Below are 12,738 nucleotides of genomic sequence, written 5' to 3' on the forward strand. Positions count from 1 at the left end.
TCGCGTCCGGACGTGCTTGGAAGGAGTCAGCTGGAAGTTTGGGGATGTGTTCAGGGCAATCTTCAATCAGACGATTGAGCCAGACCAGGTTGTCTTGGTTTCTTTGAGGGAGTTTGTGCGAGAAATTGATCACCGGGATCCTGATGTCCGCCTCCGGGAAGGCTATGCGGGCACTGCTTAAGAGACGGGTAAGTAGTGGTTTAAGTAGAGAGGGATTGCCATGATCTTTGTTGTTTATTCCAAAGGATAAGACAACCTTCTGAACATGTGTCGCCGGGGGGGTCCTGTGTTTTAAAATGTGTGTGGCATGGGCCAAGTTAGCTCCCGGGTAGCTATCGACTTGGATCCTGTTGTCCAGTATGGGTGGGAGGTGGGAGAGGTTGGAGTCGCCCATAAGGATGACTGGGCGGTGGGGTGTTAGGAACCAATTCCGTCCCTTGTCTCCAAAGTGTTCATGTCTCAGGTTGGCTGCAGTTTGGGTTGGAGCTCTGCGGGCCCGGATCTCCTCAGGTGTGTCTTCCAAGACCAGGGTGAAGGACACGGGCTGTTCTTTCGGGTCCTGGTAAACCAAGGAGGTATTGTTGTTGTCCGATTGGGTGATGGGCGGAGACAAACGGGTTCGTTTTTTAGGAGGCTGAGTGGACACTGTGGAAGGTCCCAGATGAGGTTCTGGTGAGGGAAGCAAAGGTTTCGGTCCATATGAAGGGCCCGATTGAGGTTCAGGGTCCGTTGTGGATCCTGGTTGAAGATGGGTGGCTGGTGTAAGAGGAGGGGAGGAAGATGGAGGTATTTTGAGGATACGTTTGGCTTGTGCCAATACGGATCCTGGAAAGGTTGGTTGTTGTCGGGTGACCCAGGTAACAGCTTTTTCCCAGGCCAGTGTGGTTGAATCAAGGGGAGTCACTTGGATGGCTTGATTGGCTGCTATTTGGGCCTTCTGTAGATTGTGGAGTGCCATGATGTATTGATGGAATCGTCCAGCGAGTTTTGCCGGGTCCAGAGTGGGGTTGGAAGTTGATTTAATATGTATGGGACGGTCGGGGTGGCCGCTGGAAGGGAGAAAGGAGGGGTATAATGAAAGGATTTAGGACACGGTTATGGGGTGGGTTGTCACGTATCATTAAGAGTACGAAGTAGGGGTTCAGTTAAGGTGTTCATAACTTATGTGTTCTCTTTTTTGGATTATTTTTCAGGTCCCTAAATGGATGCCAGTCTCGTGGAACTTACCTGGGCATCCTCTAGGAACGATGACGGATCGGAGGTAAGTACAGATATGTGACCGATCGTATGTGTGAACGTGTGTAGGGAAGGAGTCAGGATGGGGCGGAGGTGTATTAAGGGTGTGGAGAGGTCAACCGTTCAGTCTGGAAGGAGGGGTTAGGGGGGGCGGTTAGTAAGGGTTAATATACGAAAGGAGATGAGGAGGAAAATGTACATATAGGGAAAAATGGAAAGCCATTACATAGTTAAGGCATGGGATGGAACAGGAATGAGTAACAGAGCCTAATCCAAGTTAACCTTATGGATTGGGTGAAACTGCATATCCTAGTAATTTCCCAGAAAATAAACAGAAGGAGGAATACGTGTATATAGGGAAAAATGGAAACCCATTAAATAGTCAAAAGTTTTCGGATGAAACAGGAATGAGTAACAGAGCCTAATCCAAGTTAACCTTATGGATTGGGTGAAACCGCATCCTAGTATTCACCCAGAAAGCGCACTCGACCTGACCAAGATCCTTATGGTCAGGAATTATGAGAGAAAGTCAGTTTTTTAGGAGACAGTCAAGGCCCTGGAGTGGCCAAGGTTTTCGCGGGTTAGGTTTGTTAAGTTTTACGAGGAACACACCCCGTGGGACGCCATCGCGACCCTTGGTTATGGTGCGGACACCGGGTTGCACTCTCCATTGAAACCAAACCAGACACAAAACCCTCCTGTGACCAACTGGTATAGAAGTAGAGGTAAAGGTGGCAAGAGAGAGAGAGAGTTTTGGTTCCCATATACGCGACAGTGTACGAGACGTTCCAGATAATTACTCACTTCACATCACAGAACTAGTTGTACTCATTTAAGAGTTAACTAGAGGGGTGAAGGTTTCGTCACCGGCCGTGGAGGCAGAGAGAGGAGGGAGGAAGGGTGTTGGGGAGAAAGGAAGGAAAAGGACGGTGGCCCAGAGGATTACTCACTTCTCATCCCAGAACTAGTTGTACTCATTTAAGAGTTAACTAGAAGGGTGAAGGTTTCGTCACCGGCCGTGGAGGCAGAGAGAGGAGAGAGAGGAGGAGGGAGGAAGGGTGTTTATGAGGTTACTCACTTCAACACGGGTAAAGGTTTCACCCCCAGCTGTGAAGGTAGAGACAGGAGGGGAGGAGGGAGGGATAAGGTATAAGCTATGTTAAAGGCGAGGGTTGAAAGTAGAGGAGGTTGCAGTCTGGAGTCAAGGTCTAGGGTGAGGGGTGGGTTCTGGGTATTAGGGTCAGGGTTAGGGTCAGAGTAGGGTGATAGTTAGTAGTCAGGGTTTAGGGTTAGGTAGGGTTCTGGGTTCTTAGGGTCAGGGTTCGGGTCAGAGTAGGGTGATAGTTAGTAGTCAGGGTTTAGGTTTAGGTAGGGCTATGGGTCCTTGGGGTCAGGGTTAGGGTCAGAGTAGGGTGATAGTTAATAGTCAGGGTTTAGGGTTAGGTGTGGGCTCTAGGTCCTTAGGGTCAGGGTTCGGGTCAGAGTAGGGTGATAGTTAATAGTCAGGGTTTAGGGTTAGGTGTGGGCTCTAGGTCCTTAGGTTAGGGTTAGGGTTAGGGTTAGGGTTAGGGTTAGGGTTAGGGTTAGGGGGTTAGGGTTAGGGTTAGGGTTAGGGTTAGGGTTAGGGTTAGGGGTTAGGGTTAGGGTTAGGGTTAGGGTTAGGGTTAGGGTAGGGTTAGGGTTAGGGTTAGGGTTAGGGTTAGGGTTAGGGGTTAGGGTTAGGGTTAGGGTTAGGGTTAGGGTTAGGGTTAGGGTTAGGATAGGGGATGAAAGCTACTCATTCTTGTGTCTTTTTTGAATAACTTTTGAACGGAAGGTCGGATCGACCTGAAACCTTTTTGTGCCCCCCCCAAATCGGCTTCTAGGATTCGAACGCGACCGGCCCCGAGGCTCTACGGCAAGCGGAAGGGGTCGAAATAGCAAAAAAGCAAAAAGACACAAGACGTTTTTGGGTTAGGGTTAGGGTTAGGGTTAGGGTTAGGGTTAGGGTTAGGGGTTAGGGTTAGGGGTTAGGGTTAGGGTTAGGGTTAGGGTTAGGGTTAGGGTTAGGGTTAGGGTTAGGGTTAGTGGGTTAGGGTTAGGGTTAGTGGGTTAGGGTTAGGGTTAGGGTTAGGGTTAGGGTTAGGGTTAGGGTTTAGGGTTAGGGTTAGGGTTAGGGTTAGGGTTAGGGTTAGGGGTTAGGGTTAGGGTTAGGGTTAGGGTTAGGGTTAGGGTTAGGGTTGTGAATAGTTAATGAAGCACAAGCCCCGTGGCCTCCTAACGGCGGACACAGTTAGATAGCTTGAACACCAGGGTGCACCACGAAACCAATGAAGGAATCGTAGCTGACGTGTGATGCAAGCAACACGAATCACGCTCTCTCGAAATCAAGGGCTGCCGAATCCGCACTAACTCCCATAGGGGTAAAAAAGAGGGGAGAAAGAGGAAGAAAGCCTGTAGGACAAGCTTAGAGAACAGGTTATGGTTAGTAATTAACTGTAAATTCAGGATAAAATATTAAGGTAACAGTAAAGGTTAGGACTTAGGTTTAGGTATAGTAGACTACGTTTTAGGGTTAGAGCAAGGGTCTAGGTTAGGTTTAGGTATAGTAATCCGAGATTTAGGTTTAGAGTAAGGGTTTGGGTTAGGTTTAGTTACAGTAGCCTGTAATTTTAGGTTTAGAATGAGGATTTGGGTTAGGTTTAGGTATAATGGATAACGATTTAAGGTTGAGGTTAAGGTGAGACATTAATTTAAGAGACTTGGCCACTAAGCCTTACATTATTACTATGCTAACTAAGATATAACAGGTCTGCTATAGATTTGGTGGGCCATAAGGTCTAAAGATTATTAAACAGCTAAATATTGGAACACAATCATCAGTAGTAACCCAGACGTCAACGGATGTTTCGACCATACAACTATACACCCTCGGTCTGGGCTGGTCCACCAGGAGAGATCAAGTCCCAGTGTGTGTTCCTCAGGGTCAATCAGACAGTTTTAGACTTAAAGGTGTATTGAGAGCTATGTTTTAATCTATTTTGAAGTGAAATCTGCAAGGGGATTAACTCATATGATTAACCTAACGTTTTAAAGGGTATTAACCAGTAATAACTATAACAATAAGAATATTGAATACCTAATATTAAAGAAACAAACCTGATCCGCTGGTCTTCATGGGTCGCTCCTGGGTCTCCATGTGTGACATCAGTGGCAACTCCACGTCCATTGGATGGTCCGGGAAGTCAAACTGGTAGTTATTTCAGTAGTAAATAAACTAATATTAAGACCGAGATGCAATTAAAATCTAATAAAAGAAGCCAAAAGCAAAACTACAATTACCGACTGCTGCTAGATTTAACGAAACGGAATAAGGGGATTAGCGAACGCTAAGAAACAAAAAGCTGAGTGTAGGTCGCTCCTCCTGTGCATGTCTCCTCCATGGCTCCACCGGTCTTCTGGTCATCTTGAGAGGTGTGAAGCTCCTTTTATAATATAAGCCCCGCCCTCTACAATTAGGATTTGCTAGGTTTACTAGTTTTGAAGTGTCTGAATATAGAACAAGCATAACCCCCAGAGCGTTAAGAAAAGACCAGAGATGGTGAATGACAAGAGGCAAATTCCACACATATATCCCCCGAAGTCCATCGAAGCTAAATGTGAGGAAAAAGCCTGAAAAACCCCAAGAAAAGGGTCACAGGGAGCTCAATTTCACTCCCACAATGTAGACCCGAAATCCATCGAAGCCATTTGGGAACGAAACGAGGAAGACATCCAATGTGGGAAACAAAAAAGACATCCCATGCGGGGAAAAAAAGGGGATTAGGAGAGGAGAGGTTATAGCTTGTCATCCAAACCATAAAGACTGTAACTTAGGGTCAGAGCAAGAGTTGAGTTAGGTTTAAGTACAATTAGATTTAACGAAACGGAATAAGGGGATTAGCGAACGCCAAGAAACAAAAAGCTGAGTGTAGGTCGCTCCTCCTGTGCATGTCTCCTCCATGGCTCCACCGGTCTTCTGGTCATCTTGAGAGGTGTGAAGCTCCTTTTATAATATAAGCCCCGCCCTCTACAATTAGGATTTGCTAGGTTTACTAGTTTTACTAGTTTTGAAGTGTCTGAATATAGAACAAGCATAACCCCCAGAGCGTTAAGAAAAGACCAGAGATGGTGAATGACAAGAGGCAAATTCCACACATATATCCCCCGAAGTCCATCGAAGCTAAATGTGAGGAAAAAGCCTGAAAAACCCCAAGAAAAGGGTCACAGGGAGCTCAATTTCACTCCCACAATGTAGACCCGAAATCCATCGAAGCCATTTGGGAACGAAACGAGGAAGACATCCAATGTGGGAAACAAAAAAGACATCCAATGCGGGAAAAAAAGGGGGATTAGGAGAGGAGAGGTTATAGCTTGTCATCCAAACCATAATACTGTAACTTAGGGTCAGAGCAAGAGTTGAGTTAGGTTTAAAGTACAATAAATTAAATCTAAATTAGGTTTTGAAATGTCTAAATAATATGGCAGATCACCCTTCCTCAGAGGGTAAAGAAAAGACCAGAGTTGGTGAAAAAGAAAGAGACTAATTCCACACATATATCCCCCGAAATCCATCGAAGCTAAATGCCAGGAAAAAGCCTGAATACCCCCAAGAATTTTGTAGAGGGTCAGAGCTCAGTTTCCGATAGAAACGAGGAAGACGTCCAATGTGGGAAAACAAAGAATCCCCACCAGAGGCAGGCAGGAACTAAACTACACCCGAGGAGGTGGGGGAGATGCAATGGACACTCGGACAGTACCCATCGACCAAGGATCCGGCGGGTTAGGTTTGTGAATAGTTAATGAAGCACAAGCCCCGTGGCCTCCTAACGGCGGACACAGTTAGATAGCTTGAACACCAGGGTGCACCACGAAACCAATGAAGGAATCGTAGCTGACGTGTGATGCAAGCAACACGAATCACGCTCTCTCGAAATCAAGGGCTGCCGAATCCGCACTAACTCCCATAGGGGTAAAAAAGAGGGGAGAAAGAGGAAGAAAGCCTGTAGGACAAGCTTAGAGAACAGGTTATGGTTAGTAATTAACTGTAAATTCAGGATAAAATATTAAGGTAACAGTAAAGGTTAGGACTTAGGTTTAGGTATAGTAGACTACGTTTTAGGGTTAGAGCAAGGGTCTAGGTTAGGTTTAGGTATAGTAATCCGAGATTTAGGTTTAGAGTAAGGGTTTGGGTTAGGTTTAGTTACAGTAGCCTGTAATTTTAGGTTTAGAATGAGGATTTGGGTTAGGTTTAGGTATAATGGATAACGATTTAAGGTTGAGGTTAAGGTGAGACATTAATTTAAGAGACTTGGCCACTAAGCCTTACATTATTACTATGCTAACTAAGATATAACAGGTCTGCTATAGATTTGGTGGGCCATAAGGTCTAAAGATTATTAAACAGCTAAATATTGGAACACAATCATCAGTAGTAACCCAGACGTCAACGGATGTTTCGACCATACAACTATACACCCTCGGTCTGGGCTGGTCCACCAGGAGAGATCAAGTCCCAGTGTGTGTTCCTCAGGGTCAATCAGACAGTTTTAGACTTAAAGGTGTATTGAGAGCTATGTTTTAATCTATTTTGAAGTGAAATCTGCAAGGGGATTAACTCATATGATTAACCTAACGTTTTAAAGGGTATTAACCAGTAATAACTATAACAATAAGAATATTGAATACCTAATATTAAAGAAACAAACCTGATCCGCTGGTCTTCATGGGTCGCTCCTGGGTCTCCATGTGTGACATCAGTGGCAACTCCACGTCCATTGGATGGTCCGGGAAGTCAAACTGGTAGTTATTTCAGTAGTAAATAAACTAATATTAAGACCGAGATGCAATTAAAATCTAATAAAAGAAGCCAAAAGCAAAACTACAATTACCGACTGCTGCTAGATTTAACGAAACGGAATAAGGGGATTAGCGAACGCTAAGAAACAAAAAGCTGAGTGTAGGTCGCTCCTCCTGTGCATGTCTCCTCCATGGCTCCACCGGTCTTCTGGTCATCTTGAGAGGTGTGAAGCTCCTTTTATAATATAAGCCCCGCCCTCTACAATTAGGATTTGCTAGGTTTACTAGTTTTGAAGTGTCTGAATATAGAACAAGCATAACCCCCAGAGCGTTAAGAAAAGACCAGAGATGGTGAATGACAAGAGGCAAATTCCACACATATATCCCCCGAAGTCCATCGAAGCTAAATGTGAGGAAAAAGCCTGAAAAACCCCAAGAAAAGGGTCACAGGGAGCTCAATTTCACTCCCACAATGTAGACCCGAAATCCATCGAAGCCATTTGGGAACGAAACGAGGAAGACATCCAATGTGGGAAACAAAAAAGACATCCCATGCGGGGAAAAAAAGGGGATTAGGAGAGGAGAGGTTATAGCTTGTCATCCAAACCATAAAGACTGTAACTTAGGGTCAGAGCAAGAGTTGAGTTAGGTTTAAGTACAATTAGATTTAACGAAACGGAATAAGGGGATTAGCGAACGCCAAGAAACAAAAAGCTGAGTGTAGGTCGCTCCTCCTGTGCATGTCTCCTCCATGGCTCCACCGGTCTTCTGGTCATCTTGAGAGGTGTGAAGCTCCTTTTATAATATAAGCCCCGCCCTCTACAATTAGGATTTGCTAGGTTTACTAGTTTTACTAGTTTTGAAGTGTCTGAATATAGAACAAGCATAACCCCCAGAGCGTTAAGAAAAGACCAGAGATGGTGAATGACAAGAGGCAAATTCCACACATATATCCCCCGAAGTCCATCGAAGCTAAATGTGAGGAAAAAGCCTGAAAAACCCCAAGAAAAGGGTCACAGGGAGCTCAATTTCACTCCCACAATGTAGACCCGAAATCCATCGAAGCCATTTGGGAACGAAACGAGGAAGACATCCAATGTGGGAAACAAAAAAGACATCCAATGCGGGAAAAAAAGGGGGATTAGGAGAGGAGAGGTTATAGCTTGTCATCCAAACCATAATACTGTAACTTAGGGTCAGAGCAAGAGTTGAGTTAGGTTTAAAGTACAATAAATTAAATCTAAATTAGGTTTTGAAATGTCTAAATAATATGGCAGATCACCCTTCCTCAGAGGGTAAAGAAAAGACCAGAGTTGGTGAAAAAGAAAGAGACTAATTCCACACATATATCCCCCGAAATCCATCGAAGCTAAATGCCAGGAAAAAGCCTGAATACCCCCAAGAATTTTGTAGAGGGTCAGAGCTCAGTTTCCGATAGAAACGAGGAAGACGTCCAATGTGGGAAAACAAAGAATCCCCACCAGAGGCAGGCAGGAACTAAACTACACCCGAGGAGGTGGGGGAGATGCAATGGACACTCGGACAGTACCCATCGACCAAGGATCCGGCGGGTTAGGTTTGTGAATAGTTAATGAAGCACAAGCCCCGTGGCCTCCTAACGGCGGACACAGTTAGATAGCTTGAACACCAGGGTGCACCACGAAACCAATGAAGGAATCGTAGCTGACGTGTGATGCAAGCAACACGAATCACGCTCTCTCGAAATCAAGGGCTGCCGAATCCGCACTAACTCCCATAGGGGTAAAAAAGAGGGGAGAAAGAGGAAGAAAGCCTGTAGGACAAGCTTAGAGAACAGGTTATGGTTAGTAATTAACTGTAAATTCAGGATAAAATATTAAGGTAACAGTAAAGGTTAGGACTTAGGTTTAGGTATAGTAGACTACGTTTTAGGGTTAGAGCAAGGGTCTAGGTTAGGTTTAGGTATAGTAATCCGAGATTTAGGTTTAGAGTAAGGGTTTGGGTTAGGTTTAGTTACAGTAGCCTGTAATTTTAGGTTTAGAATGAGGATTTGGGTTAGGTTTAGGTATAATGGATAACGATTTAAGGTTGAGGTTAAGGTGAGACATTAATTTAAGAGACTTGGCCACTAAGCCTTACATTATTACTATGCTAACTAAGATATAACAGGTCTGCTATAGATTTGGTGGGCCATAAGGTCTAAAGATTATTAAACAGCTAAATATTGGAACACAATCATCAGTAGTAACCCAGACGTCAACGGATGTTTCGACCATACAACTATACACCCTCGGTCTGGGCTGGTCCACCAGGAGAGATCAAGTCCCAGTGTGTGTTCCTCAGGGTCAATCAGACAGTTTTAGACTTAAAGGTGTATTGAGAGCTATGTTTTAATCTATTTTGAAGTGAAATCTGCAAGGGGATTAACTCATATGATTAACCTAACGTTTTAAAGGGTATTAACCAGTAATAACTATAACAATAAGAATATTGAATACCTAATATTAAAGAAACAAACCTGATCCGCTGGTCTTCATGGGTCGCTCCTGGGTCTCCATGTGTGACATCAGTGGCAACTCCACGTCCATTGGATGGTCCGGGAAGTCAAACTGGTAGTTATTTCAGTAGTAAATAAACTAATATTAAGACCGAGATGCAATTAAAATCTAATAAAAGAAGCCAAAAGCAAAACTACAATTACCGACTGCTGCTAGATTTAACGAAACGGAATAAGGGGATTAGCGAACGCTAAGAAACAAAAAGCTGAGTGTAGGTCGCTCCTCCTGTGCATGTCTCCTCCATGGCTCCACCGGTCTTCTGGTCATCTTGAGAGGTGTGAAGCTCCTTTTATAATATAAGCCCCGCCCTCTACAATTAGGATTTGCTAGGTTTACTAGTTTTGAAGTGTCTGAATATAGAACAAGCATAACCCCCAGAGCGTTAAGAAAAGACCAGAGATGGTGAATGACAAGAGGCAAATTCCACACATATATCCCCCGAAGTCCATCGAAGCTAAATGTGAGGAAAAAGCCTGAAAAACCCCAAGAAAAGGGTCACAGGGAGCTCAATTTCACTCCCACAATGTAGACCCGAAATCCATCGAAGCCATTTGGGAACGAAACGAGGAAGACATCCAATGTGGGAAACAAAAAAGACATCCCATGCGGGGAAAAAAAGGGGATTAGGAGAGGAGAGGTTATAGCTTGTCATCCAAACCATAAAGACTGTAACTTAGGGTCAGAGCAAGAGTTGAGTTAGGTTTAAGTACAATTAGATTTAACGAAACGGAATAAGGGGATTAGCGAACGCCAAGAAACAAAAAGCTGAGTGTAGGTCGCTCCTCCTGTGCATGTCTCCTCCATGGCTCCACCGGTCTTCTGGTCATCTTGAGAGGTGTGAAGCTCCTTTTATAATATAAGCCCCGCCCTCTACAATTAGGATTTGCTAGGTTTACTAGTTTTACTAGTTTTGAAGTGTCTGAATATAGAACAAGCATAACCCCCAGAGCGTTAAGAAAAGACCAGAGATGGTGAATGACAAGAGGCAAATTCCACACATATATCCCCCGAAGTCCATCGAAGCTAAATGTGAGGAAAAAGCCTGAAAAACCCCAAGAAAAGGGTCACAGGGAGCTCAATTTCACTCCCACAATGTAGACCCGAAATCCATCGAAGCCATTTGGGAACGAAACGAGGAAGACATCCAATGTGGGAAACAAAAAAGACATCCAATGCGGGAAAAAAAGGGGGATTAGGAGAGGAGAGGTTATAGCTTGTCATCCAAACCATAATACTGTAACTTAGGGTCAGAGCAAGAGTTGAGTTAGGTTTAAAGTACAATAAATTAAATCTAAATTAGGTTTTGAAATGTCTAAATAATATGGCAGATCACCCTTCCTCAGAGGGTAAAGAAAAGACCAGAGTTGGTGAAAAAGAAAGAGACTAATTCCACACATATATCCCCCGAAATCCATCGAAGCTAAATGCCAGGAAAAAGCCTGAATACCCCCAAGAATTTTGTAGAGGGTCAGAGCTCAGTTTCCGATAGAAACGAGGAAGACGTCCAATGTGGGAAAACAAAGAATCCCCACCAGAGGCAGGCAGGAACTAAACTACACCCGAGGAGGTGGGGGAGATGCAATGGACACTCGGACAGTACCCATCGACCAAGGATCCGGCGGGTTAGGTTTGTGAATAGTTAATGAAGCACAAGCCCCGTGGCCTCCTAACGGCGGACACAGTTAGATAGCTTGAACACCAGGGTGCACCACGAAACCAATGAAGGAATCGTAGCTGACGTGTGATGCAAGCAACACGAATCACGCTCTCTCGAAATCAAGGGCTGCCGAATCCGCACTAACTCCCATAGGGGTAAAAAAGAGGGGAGAAAGAGGAAGAAAGCCTGTAGGACAAGCTTAGAGAACAGGTTATGGTTAGTAATTAACTGTAAATTCAGGATAAAATATTAAGGTAACAGTAAAGGTTAGGACTTAGGTTTAGGTATAGTAGACTACGTTTTAGGGTTAGAGCAAGGGTCTAGGTTAGGTTTAGGTATAGTAATCCGAGATTTAGGTTTAGAGTAAGGGTTTGGGTTAGGTTTAGTTACAGTAGCCTGTAATTTTAGGTTTAGAATGAGGATTTGGGTTAGGTTTAGGTATAATGGATAACGATTTAAGGTTGAGGTTAAGGTGAGACATTAATTTAAGAGACTTGGCCACTAAGCCTTACATTATTACTATGCTAACTAAGATATAACAGGTCTGCTATAGATTTGGTGGGCCATAAGGTCTAAAGATTATTAAACAGCTAAATATTGGAACACAATCATCAGTAGTAACCCAGACGTCAACGGATGTTTCGACCATACAACTATACACCCTCGGTCTGGGCTGGTCCACCAGGAGAGATCAAGTCCCAGTGTGTGTTCCTCAGGGTCAATCAGACAGTTTTAGACTTAAAGGTGTATTGAGAGCTATGTTTTAATCTATTTTGAAGTGAAATCTGCAAGGGGATTAACTCATATGATTAACCTAACGTTTTAAAGGGTATTAACCAGTAATAACTATAACAATAAGAATATTGAATACCTAATATTAAAGAAACAAACCTGATCCGCTGGTCTTCATGGGTCGCTCCTGGGTCTCCATGTGTGACATCAGTGGCAACTCCACGTCCATTGGATGGTCCGGGAAGTCAAACTGGTAGTTATTTCAGTAGTAAATAAACTAATATTAAGACCGAGATGCAATTAAAATCTAATAAAAGAAGCCAAAAGCAAAACTACAATTACCGACTGCTGCTAGATTTAACGAAACGGAATAAGGGGATTAGCGAACGCTAAGAAACAAAAAGCTGAGTGTAGGTCGCTCCTCCTGTGCATGTCTCCTCCATGGCTCCACCGGTCTTCTGGTCATCTTGAGAGGTGTGAAGCTCCTTTTATAATATAAGCCCCGCCCTCTACAATTAGGATTTGCTAGGTTTACTAGTTTTGAAGTGTCTGAATATAGAACAAGCATAACCCCCAGAGCGTTAAGAAAAGACCAGAGATGGTGAATGACAAGAGGCAAATTCCACACATATATCCCCCGAAGTCCATCGAAGCTAAATGTGAGGAAAAAGCCTGAAAAACCCCAAGAAAAGGGTCACAGGGAGCTCAATTTCACTCCCACAATGTAGACCCGAAATCCATCGAAGCCATTTGGGAACG

This window comes from Borostomias antarcticus (genome assembly GCF_949987555.1).
Source record: "Borostomias antarcticus genome assembly, chromosome: 17".
NCBI classification, from domain to species: Eukaryota; Metazoa; Chordata; class Actinopteri; order Stomiiformes; family Stomiidae; genus Borostomias; species Borostomias antarcticus.